At 52.8% G+C, this 20784-nt stretch overlaps 4 non-coding genes and 1 pseudogene across 4 annotated transcripts; all 5 read left to right on the top strand.

The window, feature by feature from the left end:
* Window positions 1–973: 973 nt before the first annotated feature.
* On the top strand, window positions 974–1165 carry LOC142791330 (U2 spliceosomal RNA). Its single transcript, XR_012890166.1, has one exon. It is a non-coding gene; the product is annotated as a U2 spliceosomal RNA (small nuclear RNA).
* A 2333-nt stretch (window positions 1166–3498) lies between these two features.
* LOC142791328 (U2 spliceosomal RNA) lies at window positions 3499–3690 on the top strand. Its single transcript, XR_012890165.1, has one exon. It is a non-coding gene; the product is annotated as a U2 spliceosomal RNA (small nuclear RNA).
* A 2331-nt stretch (window positions 3691–6021) lies between these two features.
* Window positions 6022–6213, top strand: LOC142791326 (U2 spliceosomal RNA). The gene has a single exon (XR_012890163.1). It is a non-coding gene; the product is annotated as a U2 spliceosomal RNA (small nuclear RNA).
* Window positions 6214–8545: 2332 nt separating this feature from the next.
* On the top strand, window positions 8546–8737 carry LOC142791325 (U2 spliceosomal RNA). Its single transcript, XR_012890162.1, has one exon. It is a non-coding gene; the product is annotated as a U2 spliceosomal RNA (small nuclear RNA).
* Window positions 8738–16615: 7878 nt separating this feature from the next.
* LOC142791358 (U2 spliceosomal RNA) lies at window positions 16616–16794 on the top strand (annotated as a pseudogene).
* Window positions 16795–20784: the final 3990 nt, after the last annotated feature.

The following is a 20784-nucleotide window of genomic DNA, read 5'->3' as shown; positions in this document are numbered from 1 at the left end:
CTCCCGAAGACCGTCTGTCGCGAGTCTTCGACGAAAAGCGCAGGCGAGTACTTCTCCACTGATTTCCGCGACCACTTGACGACCGCCTTCGGCCGCCTCATGTCCGTCCGGCACGATCGACGGAGCGCCGCACCAGCGCCTCGTACACGCCACCATAGCACTCCTACCCCTCGGAATCAGCAAAACTCGGACGTTTTCGACCACGACAGACAGAACCTGCCGGCCCGTTGAACGCTTGAACGACATCGCAGCGGCAAGTCGCACACTCACGTTCCGTCACCCTCTGCCACATGATCCTTCATTCACCGGCTTCACAACCCACGCGGTAGACGTTTCGCACGCATTCCCGGGTCTGCCTTTCACGGCAGGACCTTCGTCGACCTCGGTGCGGTGTTCCGCCACGTCGGAACTTGCAAGGCATATGTTGTGCGTGCTGAAGCAGCCAAAGGCACCACCTTTTTGCCGATGATTGTGGGCGTCGTTGCAGAGGCGTTGCTTGGGCAGCCGGCGTAGAAGCCATGTTGGATAGGTGACGTATTCACATTTTGCACAGTCATTTTTTTTTTTTTTTCCTTTTAGATTTTGGTGCTCGAGTTGGACATGTACACTATGCATCAGTTTTTAAAACAAGTGCTGTAGCATCCCTCGCGACATGCCTGATAATGTTCGCCGGCAAGCATTTGGTGTGACGTCATGGGCGCATAGAGAGTACGCATGCAAGCAAGCACGCGTGGCTTCGACCTCTGGGAAAAAGAAGGTTTCAGTTTTAACATGTTTGTAAGCGAAACTAGAAACTTCAAGCGGACTGGGGATAAAAGCAATGCCGTGAAGCCAGCGCTGCCGCTGTCGGTGCACAATGCTGGTTGTGCATGGGTGGACGTCGGAATTGCTTTGCTACTGTTTGCCCGGCTTTTGGCCAGAACTAAGTACGAGGTGTGAAAGAATGGATTTTAATTACGTGCTAATGAATTGCATCGCTTCTCGGCCTTTTGGCTAAGATCAAAGTGTAGTATCTGTTCTTATCAGCTTAATATCTGATACGGATCCTATTTGGATCCAAGATATTAAACTTATTTTTGTGATGCGGCGGAGTGCTTGAAGCTTGCTTCACCTCCGCCACGGGTTGGCCCGGTATTGCACTACCTCCGGGATCGGCCCACTCACCCCCTGCGGGGTGAGTTCGACAATAAATTCAATGATAGAAGGAGTGTTCGGATTTACCCATGATACCGGGGTAAACGGCGTGGGTGCGTCGAGTGTCCGAGACGGTGCCCCGAATACCGCGCCCCGGCTGACGCGGTATTCGCGTGCAGGGAGTGCGCTAGCTGTGTTTACACTTACGATTGCTCTGGGAAAATAAATGTTTCCGTGTGTATTTCATATATGGAGGGTCTCTTTTATTTTGTTATGTTCACACGTACATACTCAAGTTTCTTATTTTTTTCAACATTCCTACTCATATTAATAAAACTATTGAGGAAATTATCATTACTGTTTCGGAGGAAAGCTAGAAGTGTGTATACGATGTGTATGCATGTGCGATGTGTATGTATGTATGTGTGTAGAAGTGTGTATGTATGTGCCAAGCTATTTCCGCTTTTCGAATTCACCCGTTTCGCAACGAAAAATAAAAAAAGCCTCTAGAAAATGGGGTTTGGTTGGTGTTTCTGTTTACAGTTGCAGTGGCAAGCGAAGGCATTTTTATTTCACATCTTCACGCGGCGTCTGAACCTGAAGACGCGTGCTCTCGCCACGTCTACGCATCTACACTATTCCCCATCACAAATTAAAATCGCAAAGAACGCCACAGGACCCACTCCGCACACACCTGCTGTACGGTGGAGCGGCAAAGCCCCGATGTGCTTTTCCTATGTCCACTGACCTTTGGGGTTTGACGTCCCAAAACCACCATATGATTATGGGAAAATTTCGACCACCTGGGGTTCTTTCACGTGCACCCTAATCTGAGCACAGGGAAATGCAGCCGCCGCGGCCGGGATTCGATCCCACCACCTGCGGGGCAGCAGCCGAGTACCTTACGGCCATCAGACCACCACGGCGGGCATCGCCTTGTTGATCAAACACTTCATTTCTGAACACCATCTCATACCAGCTCATCCACCGTTGGCTCTCGTTAATTACAACGAACATCCTCGCACGCTCACCTCAATGGAATTGCCAGTTGCTGGAAGTTCCAAGAAAATTGCGCACTAGACGTACGGACGCACCACGCACGTACCTGAAGCGACGTGGACCCCAGGACGCGTGAGATCACGCCCCGGGCGCGCTTTGCCTCCGTACCCACTCGTCACTCCTCACAGCTTCACTAAGCCGAGTATGTAGAAGTCGAAGAAGCAGAACAACAAACCAGCCAATCCCCCACAGTGGGTGTGAGCCACAAGTGAAGGTCAACAAAAACAAGCAACACCAGCGAGCGCAGTGACGAAGCTATCGTAATGGGGCGAAATAATCCACGAATATGGCTGCACGTTGACGCACGGTCGCATTTGTGCAACCACCCGTGTCTCCCGAAGACCGTCTGTCGCGAGTCTTCGACGAAAAGCGCAGGCGAGTACTTCTCCACTGATTTCCGCGACCACTTGACGACCGCCTTCGGCCGCCTCATGTCCGTCCGGCACGATCGACGGAGCGCCGCACCAGCGCCTCGTACACGCCACCATAGCACTCCTACCCCTCGGAATCAGCAAAACTCGGACGTTTTCGACCACGACAGACAGAACCTGCCGGCCCGTTGAACGCTTGAACGACATCGCAGCGGCAAGTCGCACACTCACGTTCCGTCACCCTCTGCCACATGATCCTTCATTCACCGGCTTCACAACCCACGCGGTAGACGTTTCGCACGCATTCCCGGGTCTGCCTTTCACGGCAGGACCTTCGTCGACCTCGGTGCGGTGTTCCGCCACGTCGGAACTTGCAAGGCATATGTTGTGCGTGCTGAAGCAGCCAAAGGCACCACCTTTTTGCCGATGATTGTGGGCGTCGTTGCAGAGGCGTTGCTTGGGCAGCCGGCGTAGAAGCCATGTTGGATAGGTGACGTATTCACATTTTGCACAGTCATTTTTTTTTTTTTTTCCTTTTAGATTTTGGTGCTCGAGTTGGACATGTACACTATGCATCAGTTTTTAAAACAAGTGCTGTAGCATCCCTCGCGACATGCCTGATAATGTTCGCCGGCAAGCATTTGGTGTGACGTCATGGGCGCATAGAGAGTACGCATGCAAGCAAGCACGCGTGGCTTCGACCTCTGGGAAAAAGAAGGTTTCAGTTTTAACATGTTTGTAAGCGAAACTAGAAACTTCAAGCGGACTGGGGATAAAAGCAATGCCGTGAAGCCAGCGCTGCCGCTGTCGGTGCACAATGCTGGTTGTGCATGGGTGGACGTCGGAATTGCTTTGCTACTGTTTGCCCGGCTTTTGGCCAGAACTAAGTACGAGGTGTGAAAGAATGGATTTTAATTACGTGCTAATGAATTGCATCGCTTCTCGGCCTTTTGGCTAAGATCAAAGTGTAGTATCTGTTCTTATCAGCTTAATATCTGATACGGATCCTATTTGGATCCAAGATATTAAACTTATTTTTGTGATGCGGCGGAGTGCTTGAAGCTTGCTTCACCTCCGCCACGGGTTGGCCCGGTATTGCACTACCTCCGGGATCGGCCCACTCACCCCCTGCGGGGTGAGTTCGACAATAAATTCAATGATAGAAGGAGTGTTCGGATTTACCCATGATACCGGGGTAAACGGCGTGGGTGCGTCGAGTGTCCGAGACGGTGCCCCGAATACCGCGCCCCGGCTGACGCGGTATTCGCGTGCAGGGAGTGCGCTAGCTGTGTTTACACTTACGATTGCTCTGGGAAAATAAATGTTTCCGTGTGTATTTCATATATGGAGGGTCTCTTTTATTTTGTTATGTTCACACGTACATACTCAAGTTTCTTATTTTTTTCAACATTCCTACTCATATTAATAAAACTATTGAGGAAATTATCATTACTGTTTCGGAGGAAAGCTAGAAGTGTGTATACGATGTGTATGCATGTGCGATGTGTATGTATGTATGTGTGTAGAAGTGTGTATGTATGTGCCAAGCTATTTCCGCTTTTCGAATTCACCCGTTTCGCAACGAAAAATAAAAAAAGCCTCTAGAAAATGGGGTTTGGTTGGTGTTTCTGTTTACAGTTGCAGTGGCAAGCGAAGGCATTTTTATTTCACATCTTCACGCGGCGTCTGAACCTGAAGACGCGTGCTCTCGCCACGTCTACGCATCTACACTATTCCCCATCACAAATTAAAATCGCAAAGAACGCCACAGGACCCACTCCGCACACACCTGCTGTACGGTGGAGCGGCAAAGCCCCGATGTGCTTTTCCTATGTCCACTGACCTTTGGGGTTTGACGTCCCAAAACCACCATATGATTATGGGAAAATTTCGACCACCTGGGGTTCTTTCACGTGCACCCTAATCTGAGCACAGGGAAATGCAGCCGCCGCGGCCGGGATTCGATCCCACCACCTGCGGGGCAGCAGCCGAGTACCTTACGGCCATCAGACCACCACGGCGGGCATCGCCTTGTTGATCAAACACTTCATTTCTGAACACCATCTCATACCAGCTCATCCACCGTTGGCTCTCGTTAATTACAACGAACATCCTCGCACGCTCACCTCAATGGAATTGCCAGTTGCTGGAAGTTCCAAGAAAATTGCGCACTAGACGTACGGACGCACCACGCACGTACCTGAAGCGACGTGGACCCCAGGACGCGTGAGATCACGCCCCGGGCGCGCTTTGCCTCCGTACCCACTCGTCACTCCTCACAGCTTCACTAAGCCGAGTATGTAGAAGTCGAAGAAGCAGAACAACAAACCAGCCAATCCCCCACAGTGGGTGTGAGCCACAAGTGAAGGTCAACAAAAACAAGCAACACCAGCGAGCGCAGTGACGAAGCTATCGTAATGGGGCGAAATAATCCACGAATATGGCTGCACGTTGACGCACGGTCGCATTTGTGCAACCACCCGTGTCTCCCGAAGACCGTCTGTCGCGAGTCTTCGACGAAAAGCGCAGGCGAGTACTTCTCCACTGATTTCCGCGACCACTTGACGACCGCCTTCGGCCGCCTCATGTCCGTCCGGCACGATCGACGGAGCGCCGCACCAGCGCCTCGTACACGCCACCATAGCACTCCTACCCCTCGGAATCAGCAAAACTCGGACGTTTTCGACCACGACAGACAGAACCTGCCGGCCCGTTGAACGCTTGAACGACATCGCAGCGGCAAGTCGCACACTCACGTTCCGTCACCCTCTGCCACATGATCCTTCATTCACCGGCTTCACAACCCACGCGGTAGACGTTTCGCACGCATTCCCGGGTCTGCCTTTCACGGCAGGACCTTCGTCGACCTCGGTGCGGTGTTCCGCCACGTCGGAACTTGCAAGGCATATGTTGTGCGTGCTGAAGCAGCCAAAGGCACCACCTTTTTGCCGATGATTGTGGGCGTCGTTGCAGAGGCGTTGCTTGGGCAGCCGGCGTAGAAGCCATGTTGGATAGGTGACGTATTCACATTTTGCACAGTCATTTTTTTTTTTTTCCTTTTAGATTTTGGTGCTCGAGTTGGACATGTACACTATGCATCAGTTTTTAAAACAAGTGCTGTAGCATCCCTCGCGACATGCCTGATAATGTTCGCCGGCAAGCATTTGGTGTGACGTCATGGGCGCATAGAGAGTACGCATGCAAGCAAGCACGCGTGGCTTCGACCTCTGGGAAAAAGAAGGTTTCAGTTTTAACATGTTTGTAAGCGAAACTAGAAACTTCAAGCGGACTGGGGATAAAAGCAATGCCGTGAAGCCAGCGCTGCCGCTGTCGGTGCACAATGCTGGTTGTGCATGGGTGGACGTCGGAATTGCTTTGCTACTGTTTGCCCGGCTTTTGGCCAGAACTAAGTACGAGGTGTGAAAGAATGGATTTTAATTACGTGCTAATGAATTGCATCGCTTCTCGGCCTTTTGGCTAAGATCAAAGTGTAGTATCTGTTCTTATCAGCTTAATATCTGATACGGATCCTATTTGGATCCAAGATATTAAACTTATTTTTGTGATGCGGCGGAGTGCTTGAAGCTTGCTTCACCTCCGCCACGGGTTGGCCCGGTATTGCACTACCTCCGGGATCGGCCCACTCACCCCCTGCGGGGTGAGTTCGACAATAAATTCAATGATAGAAGGAGTGTTCGGATTTACCCATGATACCGGGGTAAACGGCGTGGGTGCGTCGAGTGTCCGAGACGGTGCCCCGAATACCGCGCCCCGGCTGACGCGGTATTCGCGTGCAGGGAGTGCGCTAGCTGTGTTTACACTTACGATTGCTCTGGGAAAATAAATGTTTCCGTGTGTATTTCATATATGGAGGGTCTCTTTTATTTTGTTATGTTCACACGTACATACTCAAGTTTCTTATTTTTTTCAACATTCCTACTCATATTAATAAAACTATTGAGGAAATTATCATTACTGTTTCGGAGGAAAGCTAGAAGTGTGTATACGATGTGTATGCATGTGCGATGTGTATGTATGTATGTGTGTAGAAGTGTGTATGTATGTGCCAAGCTATTTCCGCTTTTCGAATTCACCCGTTTCGCAACGAAAAATAAAAAAAGCCTCTAGAAAATGGGGTTTGGTTGGTGTTTCTGTTTACAGTTGCAGTGGCAAGCGAAGGCATTTTTATTTCACATCTTCACGCGGCGTCTGAACCTGAAGACGCGTGCTCTCGCCACGTCTACGCATCTACACTATTCCCCATCACAAATTAAAATCGCAAAGAACGCCACAGGACCCACTCCGCACACACCTGCTGTACGGTGGAGCGGCAAAGCCCCGATGTGCTTTTCCTATGTCCACTGACCTTTGGGGTTTGACGTCCCAAAACCACCATATGATTATGGGAAAATTTCGACCACCTGGGGTTCTTTCACGTGCACCCTAATCTGAGCACAGGGAAATGCAGCCGCCGCGGCCGGGATTCGATCCCACCACCTGCGGGGCAGCAGCCGAGTACCTTACGGCCATCAGACCACCACGGCGGGCATCGCCTTGTTGATCAAACACTTCATTTCTGAACACCATCTCATACCAGCTCATCCACCGTTGGCTCTCGTTAATTACAACGAACATCCTCGCACGCTCACCTCAATGGAATTGCCAGTTGCTGGAAGTTCCAAGAAAATTGCGCACTAGACGTACGGACGCACCACGCACGTACCTGAAGCGACGTGGACCCCAGGACGCGTGAGATCACGCCCCGGGCGCGCTTTGCCTCCGTACCCACTCGTCACTCCTCACAGCTTCACTAAGCCGAGTATGTAGAAGTCGAAGAAGCAGAACAACAAACCAGCCAATCCCCCACAGTGGGTGTGAGCCACAAGTGAAGGTCAACAAAAACAAGCAACACCAGCGAGCGCAGTGACGAAGCTATCGTAATGGGGCGAAATAATCCACGAATATGGCTGCACGTTGACGCACGGTCGCATTTGTGCAACCACCCGTGTCTCCCGAAGACCGTCTGTCGCGAGTCTTCGACGAAAAGCGCAGGCGAGTACTTCTCCACTGATTTCCGCGACCACTTGACGACCGCCTTCGGCCGCCTCATGTCCGTCCGGCACGATCGACGGAGCGCCGCACCAGCGCCTCGTACACGCCACCATAGCACTCCTACCCCTCGGAATCAGCAAAACTCGGACGTTTTCGACCACGACAGACAGAACCTGCCGGCCCGTTGAACGCTTGAACGACATCGCAGCGGCAAGTCGCACACTCACGTTCCGTCACCCTCTGCCACATGATCCTTCATTCACCGGCTTCACAACCCACGCGGTAGACGTTTCGCACGCATTCCCGGGTCTGCCTTTCACGGCAGGACCTTCGTCGACCTCGGTGCGGTGTTCCGCCACGTCGGAACTTGCAAGGCATATGTTGTGCGTGCTGAAGCAGCCAAAGGCACCACCTTTTTGCCGATGATTGTGGGCGTCGTTGCAGAGGCGTTGCTTGGGCAGCCGGCGTAGAAGCCATGTTGGATAGGTGACGTATTCACATTTTGCACAGTCATTTTTTTTTTTTTTCCTTTTAGATTTTGGTGCTCGAGTTGGACATGTACACTATGCATCAGTTTTTAAAACAAGTGCTGTAGCATCCCTCGCGACATGCCTGATAATGTTCGCCGGCAAGCATTTGGTGTGACGTCATGGGCGCATAGAGAGTACGCATGCAAGCAAGCACGCGTGGCTTCGACCTCTGGGAAAAAGAAGGTTTCAGTTTTAACATGTTTGTAAGCGAAACTAGAAACTTCAAGCGGACTGGGGATAAAAGCAATGCCGTGAAGCCAGCGCTGCCGCTGTCGGTGCACAATGCTGGTTGTGCATGGGTGGACGTCGGAATTGCTTTGCTACTGTTTGCCCGGCTTTTGGCCAGAACTAAGTACGAGGTGTGAAAGAATGGATTTTAATTACGTGCTAATGAATTGCATCGCTTCTCGGCCTTTTGGCTAAGATCAAAGTGTAGTATCTGTTCTTATCAGCTTAATATCTGATACGGATCCTATTTGGATCCAAGATATTAAACTTATTTTTGTGATGCGGCGGAGTGCTTGAAGCTTGCTTCACCTCCGCCACGGGTTGGCCCGGTATTGCACTACCTCCGGGATCGGCCCACTCACCCCCTGCGGGGTGAGTTCGACAATAAATTCAATGATAGAAGGAGTGTTCGGATTTACCCATGATACCGGGGTAAACGGCGTGGGTGCGTCGAGTGTCCGAGACGGTGCCCCGAATACCGCGCCCCGGCTGACGCGGTATTCGCGTGCAGGGAGTGCGCTAGCTGTGTTTACACTTACGATTGCTCTGGGAAAATAAATGTTTCCGTGTGTATTTCATATATGGAGGGTCTCTTTTATTTTGTTATGTTCACACGTACATACTCAAGTTTCTTATTTTTTTCAACATTCCTACTCATATTAATAAAACTATTGAGGAAATTATCATTACTGTTTCGGAGGAAAGCTAGAAGTGTGTATACGATGTGTATGCATGTGCGATGTGTATGTATGTATGTGTGTAGAAGTGTGTATGTATGTGCCAAGCTATTTCCGCTTTTCGAATTCACCCGTTTCGCAACGAAAAATAAAAAAAGCCTCTAGAAAATGGGGTTTGGTTGGTGTTTCTGTTTACAGTTGCAGTGGCAAGCGAAGGCATTTTTATTTCACATCTTCACGCGGCGTCTGAACCTGAAGACGCGTGCTCTCGCCACGTCTACGCATCTACACTATTCCCCATCACAAATTAAAATCGCAAAGAACGCCACAGGACCCACTCCGCACACACCTGCTGTACGGTGGAGCGGCAAAGCCCCGATGTGCTTTTCCTATGTCCACTGACCTTTGGGGTTTGACGTCCCAAAACCACCATATGATTATGGGAAAATTTCGACCACCTGGGGTTCTTTCACGTGCACCCTAATCTGAGCACAGGGAAATGCAGCCGCCGCGGCCGGGATTCGATCCCACCACCTGCGGGGCAGCAGCCGAGTACCTTACGGCCATCAGACCACCACGGCGGGCATCGCCTTGTTGATCAAACACTTCATTTCTGAACACCATCTCATACCAGCTCATCCACCGTTGGCTCTCGTTAATTACAACGAACATCCTCGCACGCTCACCTCAATGGAATTGCCAGTTGCTGGAAGTTCCAAGAAAATTGCGCACTAGACGTACGGACGCACCACGCACGTACCTGAAGCGACGTGGACCCCAGGACGCGTGAGATCACGCCCCGGGCGCGCTTTGCCTCCGTACCCACTCGTCACTCCTCACAGCTTCACTAAGCCGAGTATGTAGAAGTCGAAGAAGCAGAACAACAAACCAGCCAATCCCCCACAGTGGGTGTGAGCCACAAGTGAAGGTCAACAAAAACAAGCAACACCAGCGAGCGCAGTGACGAAGCTATCGTAATGGGGCGAAATAATCCACGAATATGGCTGCACGTTGACGCACGGTCGCATTTGTGCAACCACCCGTGTCTCCCGAAGACCGTCTGTCGCGAGTCTTCGACGAAAAGCGCAGGCGAGTACTTCTCCACTGATTTCCGCGACCACTTGACGACCGCCTTCGGCCGCCTCATGTCCGTCCGGCACGATCGACGGAGCGCCGCACCAGCGCCTCGTACACGCCACCATAGCACTCCTACCCCTCGGAATCAGCAAAACTCGGACGTTTTCGACCACGACAGACAGAACCTGCCGGCCCGTTGAACGCTTGAACGACATCGCAGCGGCAAGTCGCACACTCACGTTCCGTCACCCTCTGCCACATGATCCTTCATTCACCGGCTTCACAACCCACGCGGTAGACGTTTCGCACGCATTCCCGGGTCTGCCTTTCACGGCAGGACCTTCGTCGACCTCGGTGCGGTGTTCCGCCACGTCGGAACTTGCAAGGCATATGTTGTGCGTGCTGAAGCAGCCAAAGGCACCACCTTTTTGCCGATGATTGTGGGCGTCGTTGCAGAGGCGTTGCTTGGGCAGCCGGCGTAGAAGCCATGTTGGATAGGTGACGTATTCACATTTTGCACAGTCATTTTTTTTTTTTTTCCTTTTAGATTTTGGTGCTCGAGTTGGACATGTACACTATGCATCAGTTTTTAAAACAAGTGCTGTAGCATCCCTCGCGACATGCCTGATAATGTTCGCCGGCAAGCATTTGGTGTGACGTCATGGGCGCATAGAGAGTACGCATGCAAGCAAGCACGCGTGGCTTCGACCTCTGGGAAAAAGAAGGTTTCAGTTTTAACATGTTTGTAAGCGAAACTAGAAACTTCAAGCGGACTGGGGATAAAAGCAATGCCGTGAAGCCAGCGCTGCCGCTGTCGGTGCACAATGCTGGTTGTGCATGGGTGGACGTCGGAATTGCTTTGCTACTGTTTGCCCGGCTTTTGGCCAGAACTAAGTACGAGGTGTGAAAGAATGGATTTTAATTACGTGCTAATGAATTGCATCGCTTCTCGGCCTTTTGGCTAAGATCAAAGTGTAGTGTTGGCTTGTCCATCCTACTCCTGCTCTTTGTAGAAGCAATCGACCACCCGCCCGGTTAGTGCGGTGTCTTTCTCTGTCTCTTCTTGTGTTGTTGTTGTGTGCATGCCTTCTTAGCTTGTTCGAGCGACCAGCAACGACTGCCTGCGGATTCTTGGACCCCCCTGCTGACACTTGGTTCCTGCTGCCCTGGATTTCTGGCTCTGGTCATTGGTGAGATGCTAGTTCTTTAAAACACTTCTTTTTTGCCTTTCTTTTCCGCCCCCCTTTGGGGGGGTGGGTTCTCGTGCTCGGCGAGACGGGCTGCTCCAACCGGCCTTGCCGGCAGCTTCCCGTCTGAAAAGCACCCTTTTTCTTGTGTATTAGTTGGCTCAGCGGCCCTTGCATCATCTGCCCAAGTGATGTAAGATAGCGCAAGCCTTCCTTGCACGCTTTTTTTTTTTCTTTCGGAGCGCGCCTCTACTCTGGACACCAGCGAGCGCCGCTGGTGACCACGTGGAAGCAGCGTCTCCGCTCTCTCCTCTTTCTTCACTTTTCTCTCTCTTTTTTTTTTTTCTTTTTCCTCTCTTCTACTTTCCGTCCACGTGGCCCGCGCTAAGGCTCCCCTCCCGCTCCCACTGTTGCCAGCTACACTAACAATGTAGCCAGGCGACTTTCTCTCTACTCTTGCACGCTCTTTTTTTTTTTTTTTCCGGAAGCACCTCTGCTGACACGTGTCAGTAGAGGGCACGCTTAACCGGGTTCTCCTGCCTTCCCCCTTTTTTTTTTCTCTTTTCTCTTCTCTCACTTGCTCTCTTTCCTCTGTCTTCTTTACTAATTCCTTCTGGTACCCTCCTCTCTGCTGAGGCGGTCAGTACTCTCTCTGCCTTCTTGGGGCTGCCAGCTGCACTCACCATGTAGCGGGTAGCCCGCGACTCTCACTGGTGCGCACGCCGTGGTTTTTTTTTTCTCTCTTCATTTTCTTTTTCTTCCTCTTCCTCTCTCGGCGAGCGCACCCCTCTTCTCTCTTCTCCCCCGACTAGGGGGAGGAGGTCACACACTCCCTCCTTTTCTTCCCCTTTGTCTTAGGTCGTCAGCTACACTTAAACATGGGTTGACGATCACCCCCCACCCCCACCCTTTTTTTTTCCCTTCTCTTCTTTCTCTATCTCCTCTCCATCTTTCTACTTCTCATTCAAGTGTACAGTGCCGTCTTTTATTGAAGTGTTTTTTCTCAAGATGCCTAAGTGTTCTCACAATGATGTACATCCGGCCGTGATAATCCTGTTTTCTTTAGAAGTGTTCGCCCACCAGTAGGTGATGTCCGAGGAGGTAGGTCCCCCGAATACAGGGGAGACCGGGACGCCCACTGCACCGAGGCCGCGAGATGCCCAAAACCAACCCCAGCTAGGCAAGGAGGGACAGACCCTTGATGTCTTTTTCCCAATCCCACACAGCTTCACCTGCCCCATAGACAAATGTGGGGTACGGTACTCCGGGATCAGCTGGACAAGCAGGCGACAAAGCTTGGTGCGGCATCTACTAGATGAGCATGAGCTCAAAGTAAAGGTGGCATACACCTGTACCCTATGCTCCACGACCGGCCTTGGGCTGCATCCCACACTCCACTCCTGCATCGCAAGAGGTAGACACGAGCTGTCGCCCCTCGACCTCAACAGGCACAAGTGTCCACAATGCCCTGCCACCATGACAACAAGGAAGGGACTGGACAACCACATGCGCAAACACAAAAGACAGGAAGCACAGCACATGAACGAGGGACCAACGACTTCAAGGACTTCGAGGGCGGCACCTACTGCAACTCCGACTGGCCGACCCCCCCGCGCTGCTGCCGGCAACCAAGCCACACGGACAATGACCCTTCGATCGTCGCAGAGCTCCAACTCAACGACGTCAACGGGATCATCACCAAGCGAGGACAGCACGACACTGAGCGCAACGCCGGACTCTCCAGCACCAACAGAGCTGGCACTCACACCTTCCTCCCCCCTTCTAGGTGACTTGCAGGAAATCCCTGACCGGGTTTCGGCAACTACGGGCACCCCATCGCCCACGCCTAGCGAGGCCGCCACAGCGAGGAGCAGGTCTTCATGTGCCTCTCTGTTCTCACAGGTTGGAAATGCATCCTCCATCACGCCGAGTCCCAGGCAACATGAGTCACCGCACAGCGACACGGACCACGACAACCCACGGCGTTCCCGGCCACCATCACCGGACCGGGCCCTTACCCCTCTCCCTCCTCTCTTAGGCAGCACAGCTTGCTCTCCAAGCCAGAGCTCCAGGGATGCGACAATTCCATCAGCAACCAGCGAGGAGGAGTCACGACCAGAAGGGTCACGGTTTTCGTCCCGTCTCCAGCAGGATCCAGACACAGCCCGCGCTACTCAGAGGACCAGTCAACAAGGAGCACCGCAGCACAGCTTGGACACGGCACAAGGGAACCCTCAACCAAGTCCATCAGCCAGGAGTGTCAGCCACAGCGTCGACTCCCCCACACCCCCAACGTCACCCGAGGGACTTTCGATAGACGACGCAGGCGGCGAGTCACAGGACCCCGCCCCACAGACAGTGAACCCCGGCGAGATCACCCTCTCCGGGCCAATCGACGACACAAGCGTACTCGCAGAGCAGACCCAGCGAATCCGGCAACTGCTTCGGGAGCCCGCCACTGCTGAGCGCTGGGACGACTTCCTCTCCATCCTGGAGGAGGCCGTATCGGCGGTGAGGAGGGAGGCGAAAATTCCAGACAACCCTGCCGGTGGAAAACCCCGCGTCCCGACCAACCCGAACAACGCCCAGCAGATACAGAGCCTGTATCGTCGCAACCGCCGTCGGGCTGTTCGTGTCATCGTACAGGGCGAAACAAAACACTGCGAGATTCCGCTCGACAAACTGGAGCAACACTTTGCTGAAACATGGGCGCCGAAGGAAGGGAACACCCACCTGCTCCTTAACAAGGCTCGCCCGGACGACATGACAGAGATCTGCCTCGCCCGATTCACCAGCGACGAGGTGGCGGCCCGTCTTCGCAGATGCGAAAACACGGCCCCCGGCAGTGACAGGATCACCTACCGTCATTGGAAAGAACACGATCCTGATGGTCTCTTTCTATCCGCAGCATTCAACGTGTGCCTCCATTTCAAGCAAGTGCCCGACGCCTGGAAGGAAACGAGGACCATCCTAATCCACAAGAAGGGTGATCCGAGTGAGGTCACGAATTGGAGACCCATTGCCCTTGGGAACACCATCTCCAAGCTGTATGCGGGTTGCCTAGCTTCCCGCATGCAGCAGTGGGTGTGTGACCATGACGTGCTCTCGAGGTGTCAAAAGGGGTTCCTGCCGCACGACGGCGTGTTTGAACACAACTTCGTGCTGCAGGAGCGCCTGGACGCCGCGCGGGCCGGCGGTGGTGACCTTTGCGTGGCCTTTCTCGACTTCGCCAACGCATTTGGCTCAGTTCCGCACAACGCACTAATCGATTCTCTTCGTGGTGCAGGTGCAGGAGAGGACTTCTGCGCAATCATCGCAGACCTCTACCGAGACAACGCCACCCGGATTGTCGCCGAAGCTGGGACAACGGCCCCAGTCACAATCTCCGCCGGAATTAGACAGGGCTGCCCACTGAGCGGCCTGCTCTTCAACTTGGTGCTCGATCCAGTCATTCGGGCGGTCCAAGGAGGTGAGAGGCAGCACAATGTGCTGGCTTACGCCGATGATTTGACCCCCTTGGCGGACAGCCCCAAGAAACTGCAGGACCGCATCAACGTCGTGGCGGCTCTCGCGGGCCAGCTGGGACTTCGGCTGAACCCCAAGAAGTGCAGAAGCCTGCACCTCTCTGGTAGGACTCCCGTAGGCACTAGGGACACGAAATTCTTCGTCGACGGAGAAGAGATCCCTCGCATCAGTGACTACGAGAGTCAATCTTTTCTAGGACGCCCCGTCGGGTTCAGCCTTCTCCAAGACCGCTCTAAGGTCGATGAGGCGATCTCCGTCGGCCGCACCCTGCTCGAGTCCATGCTTGCCCCATGGCAGCGAATTGATGCACTGAAAACTTTTGTCTTTCCAGCACTCAACTTCGCCATGCGGTGCGGACAAGTGGGCAAGGCGGAATGGGCCCGCCTAGACGACGCACTCCGGCCCCTGATAAAGAAAACTCTTTATCTTCCAGGTAACGCTGCAAACAACTACCTCTACGGCAGCGCAGCGGCCGGAGCAGCTGGAATCCCCCTCGCCGCAGACACAAGTGACGCCTGCCGCGTGGACAACGCCTTCAAGCTTCTGACCTCGGCCGATCTCGAGGTCCGGGAACTTGCCTTCGAAGCGCTAACCAAAATTGTCTCCAAGCGCATTCGCAGGCAGGCCACCAACGAGGAGCTCGCCTGCTACCTCAGCGGCGAAACGGAGGGCATTTTCCAGGCACGGCCGACACAACTGCAGTCCGTCTGGACCGAGGCTCGGAAGGCTTCCCGCAGGCTACACGTCACCTGGGAAATTTTCGAGGACGGGGGGACCAGCATCACGTGTGACGGAGAGGAAACTCTCACGTCAAAGAAACGACGAAAAGTGGTGAAAACGCTGCGCTTCCGAATGATGCGGGCACGCGATCGCTTCCTTCAAGAAATGCCCAATCAAGGGAAGGCAATGGAATGCGTCGCCGCAGACCCGAGCAGCTCCCACTTCATGCGCTCCGGCAAATTCACCCGCTTTTGCGACTGGCGCTTCATTCACAGGGCACGCCTGAACCTCCTACCTGTGAATGGAGCCAACCCATGGACCACCTCCGCCGACAAACGGTGCCGTGTGTGCGGTTACGCAGTGGAAACGCTGCCACACGTCCTGGGTCACTGCATGCGCCACAGCATGGCCTACACCAGTCGTCACAACAAGATTGTGGCGAGGGTGAAACAAGCCGCCAGCAAGAAGTTCACGGTCACGCATGAGAACAGAGCGGTTGGTACCACCAACCTTCGCCCCGACCTCGTTCTCGCCAGGGGGGAAGAGGCGATCATCGTGGACGTGACCTGCCCCTTTGACAACCGGCTCAAAGCACTCGAGGCAGCCCGACTGGAAAAGGAACGAAAATACGAACCAGTTCGGGACTTCTTGCTCCGCCGCTACCAGAGAGTCACGATCGAAGCAGTCGTCGTCGGCATGCTTGGCTCCTGGGACCCGGCAAATGACAGAGTTTTCAAAAAACTCTGCAGCCGGAGATATCTCCGGTTACTTAAGAAGCTTGCAGTGAGCGAGACCATTGCAGCTTCTCGGGAAGTGTACTGCGCACACGTGGCCATAAAGTGACTGTCACTCGCTGGGCCACGTGCTGACAAAGTCACCCTCCCAAAGACATCGCAAAAATAAGAGGTGATACTACACGACACACGCCCCTTTCACTTTTTCTCCCCTGCTATTTCCTATTTTCACCTTCTCTATACACAGTTCACGATACACCACCTTCTTCCTTTCTGGTTGAAGGAACAAAAAATGAGAACAAGTTTTTCCTTTTCGGTCAGAAATGTTCCTAACATTTTTGAAAACCTCTGTTCTTATCAGCTTAATATCTGATACGGATCCTATTTGGATCCAAGATATTAAACTTATTTTTGTGATGCGGCGGAGTGCTTGAAGCTTGCTTCACCTCCGCCACGGGTTGGCCCGGTATTGCACTACCTCCGGGATCGGCCCACTCACCCCCTGCGGGGTGAGTTCGACAATAAATTCAATGATAGAAGGAGTGTTCGGATTTACCCATGATACCGGGGTAAACGGCGTGGGTGCGTCGAGTGTCCGAGACGGTGCCCCGAATACCGCGCCCCGGCTGACGCGGTATTCGCGTGCAGGGAGTGCGCTAGCTGTGTTTACACTTACGATTGCTCTGGGAAAATAAATGTTTCCGTGTGTATTTCATATATGGAGGGTCTCTTTTATTTTGTTATGTTCACACGTACATACTCAAGTTTCTTATTTTTTTCAACATTCCTACTCATATTAATAAAACTATTGAGGAAATTATCATTACTGTTTCGGAGGAAAGCTAGAAGTGTGTATACGATGTGTATGCATGTGCGATGTGTATGTATGTATGTGTGTAGAAGTGTGTATGTATGTGCCAAGCTATTTCCGCTTTTCGAATTCACCCGTTTCGCAACGAAAAATAAAAAAAGCCTCTAGAAAATGGGGTTTGGTTGGTGTTTCTGTTTACAGTTGCAGTGGCAAGCGAAGGCATTTTTATTTCACATCTTCACGCGGCGTCTGAACCTGAAGACGCGTGCTCTCGCCACGTCTACGCATCTACACTATTCCCCATCACAAATTAAAATCGCAAAGAACGCCACAGGACCCACTCCGCACACACCTGCTGTACGGTGGAGCGGCAAAGCCCCGATGTGCTTTTCCTATGTCCACTGACCTTTGGGGTTTGACGTCCCAAAACCACCATATGATTATGGGAAAATTTCGACCACCTGGGGTTCTTTCACGTGCACCCTAATCTGAGCACAGGGAAATGCAGCCGCCGCGGCCGGGATTCGATCCCACCACCTGCGGGGCAGCAGCCGAGTACCTTACGGCCATCAGACCACCACGGCGGGCATCGCCTTGTTGATCAAACACTTCATTTCTGAACACCATCTCATACCAGCTCATCCACCGTTGGCTCTCGTTAATTACAACGAACATCCTCGCACGCTCACCTCAATGGAATTGCCAGTTGCTGGAAGTTCCAAGAAAATTGCGCACTAGACGTACGGACGCACCACGCACGTACCTGAAGCGACGTGGACCCCAGGACGCGTGAGATCACGCCCCGGGCGCGCTTTGCCTCCGTACCCACTCGTCACTCCTCACAGCTTCACTAAGCCGAGTATGTAGAAGTCGAAGAAGCAGAACAACAAACCAGCCAATCCCCCACAGTGGGTGTGAGCCACAAGTGAAGGTCAACAAAAACAAGCAACACCAGCGAGCGCAGTGACGAAGCTATCGTAATGGGGCGAAATAATCCACGAATATGGCTGCACGTTGACGCACGGTCGCATTTGTGCAACCACCCGTGTCTCCCGAAGACCGTCTGTCGCGAGTCTTCGACGAAAAGCGCAGGCGAGTACTTCTCCACTGATTTCCGCGACCACTTGACGACCGCCTTCGGCCGCCTCATGTCCGTCCGGCACGATCGACGGAGCGCCGCACCAGCGCCTCGTACACGCCACCATAGCACTCCTACCCCTCGGAATCAGCAAAACTCGGACGTTTTCGACCACGACAGACAGAACCTGCCGGCCCGTTGAACGCTTGAACGACATCGCAGCGGCAAGTCGCACACTCACGTTCCGTCACCCTCTGCCACATGATCCTTCATTCACCGGCTTCACAACCCACGCGGTAGACGTTTCGCACGCATTCCCGGGTCTGCCTTTCACGGCAGGACCTTCGTCGACCTCGGTGCGGTGTTCCGCCACGTCGGAACTTGCAAGGCATATGTTGTGCGTGCTGAAGCAGCCAAAGGCACCACCTTTTTGCCGATGATTGTGGGCGTCGTTGCAGAGGCGTTGCTTGGGCAGCCGGCGTAGAAGCCATGTTGGATAGGTGACGTATTCACATTTTGCACAGTCATTTTTTTTTTTTTTCCTTTTAGATTTTGGTGCTCGAGTTGGACATGTACACTATGCATCAGTTTTTAAAACAAGTGCTGTAGCATCCCTCGCGACATGCCTGATAATGTTCGCCGGCAAGCATTTGGTGTGACGTCATGGGCGCATAGAGAGTACGCATGCAAGCAAGCACGCGTGGCTTCGACCTCTGGGAAAAAGAAGGTTTCAGTTTTAACATGTTTGTAAGCGAAACTAGAAACTTCAAGCGGACTGGGGATAAAAGCAATGCCGTGAAGCCAGCGCTGCCGCTGTCGGTGCACAATGCTGGTTGTGCATGGGTGGACGTCGGAATTGCTTTGCTACTGTTTGCCCGGCTTTTGGCCAGAACTAAGTACGAGGTGTGAAAGAATGGATTTTAATTACGTGCTAATGAATTGCATCGCTTCTCGGCCTTTTGGCTAAGATCAAAGTGTAGTGTTGGCTTGTCCATCCTACTCCTGCTCTTTGTAGAAGCAATCGACCACCCGCCCGGTTAGTGCGGTGTCTTTCTCTGTCTCTTCTTGTGTTGTTGTTGTGTGCATGCCTTCTTAGCTTGTTCGAGCGACCAGCAACGACTGCCTGCGGATTCTTGGACCCCCCTGCTGACACTTGGTTCCTGCTGCCCTGGATTTCTGGCTCTGGTCATTGGTGAGATGCTAGTTCTTTAAAACACTTCTTTTTTGCCTTTCTTTTCCGCCCCCCTTTGGGGGGGTGGGTTCTCGTGCTCGGCGAGACGGGCTGCTCCAACCGGCCTTGCCGGCAGCTTCCCGTCTGAAAAGCACCCTTTTTCTTGTGTATTAGTTGGCTCAGCGGCCCTTGCATCATCTGCCCAAGTGATGTAAGATAGCGCAAGCCTTCCTTGCACGCTTTTTTTTTTTCTTTCGGAGCGCGCCTCTACTCTGGACACCAGCGAGCGCCGCTGGTGACCACGTGGAAGCAGCGTCTCCGCTCTCTCCTCTTTCTTCACTTTTCTCTCTCTTTTTTTTTTTTCTTTTTCCTCTCTTCTACTTTCCGTCCACGTGGCCCGCGCTAAGGCTCCCCTCCCGCTCCCACTGTTGCCAGCTACACTAACAATGTAGCCAGGCGACTTTCTCTCTACTCTTGCACGCTCTTTTTTTTTTTTTTTCCGGAAGCACCTCTGCTGACACGTGTCAGTAGAGGGCACGCTTAACCGGGTTCTCCTGCCTTCCCCCTTTTTTTTTTCTCTTTTCTCTTCTCTCACTTGCTCTCTTTCCTCTGTCTTCTTTACTAATTCCTTCTGGTACCCTCCTCTCTGCTGAGGCGGTCAGTACTCTCTCTGCCTTCTTGGGGCTGCCAGCTGCACTCACCATGTAGCGGGTAGCCCGCGACTCTCACTGGTGCGCACGCCGTGGTTTTTTTTTTCTCTCTTCATTTTCTTTTTCTTCCTCTTCCTCTCTCGGCGAGCGCACCCCTCTTCTCTCTTCTCCCCCGACTAGGGGGAGGAGGTCACACACTCCCTCCTTTTCTTCCCCTTTGTCTTAGGTCGTCAGCTACACTTAAACATGGGTTGACGATCACCCCCCACCCCCACCCTTTTTTTTTCCCTTCTCTTCTTTCTCTATCTCCTCTCCATCTTTCTACTTCTCATTCAAGTGTACAGTGCCGTCTTTTATTGAAGTGTTTTTTCTCAAGATGCCTAAGTGTTCTCACAATGATGTACATCCGGCCGTGATAATCCTGTTTTCTTTAGAAGTGTTCGCCCACCAGTAGGTGATGTCCGAGGAGGTAGGTCCCCCGAATACAGGGGAGACCGGGACGCCCACTGCACCGAGGCCGCGAGATGCCCAAAACCAACCCCAGCTAGGCAAGGAGGGACAGACCCTTGATGTCTTTTTCCCAATCCCACACAGCTTCACCTGCCCCATAGACAAATGTGGGGTACGGTACTCCGGGATCAGCTGGACAAGCAGGCGACAAAGCTTGGTGCGGCATCTACTAGATGAGCATGAGCTCAAAGTAAAGGTGGCATACACCTGTACCCTATGCTCCACGACCGGCCTTGGGCTGCATCCCACACTCCACTCCTGCATCGCAAG

This window comes from Rhipicephalus microplus, unplaced genomic scaffold (genome assembly GCF_043290135.1).
Source record: "Rhipicephalus microplus isolate Deutch F79 unplaced genomic scaffold, USDA_Rmic scaffold_165, whole genome shotgun sequence".
NCBI classification, from domain to species: domain Eukaryota; kingdom Metazoa; phylum Arthropoda; class Arachnida; order Ixodida; family Ixodidae; genus Rhipicephalus; species Rhipicephalus microplus.
The sequence above is the reverse complement of the archived record's forward strand: the minus strand, read 5'-3'. Positions and strand labels throughout refer to the sequence as shown.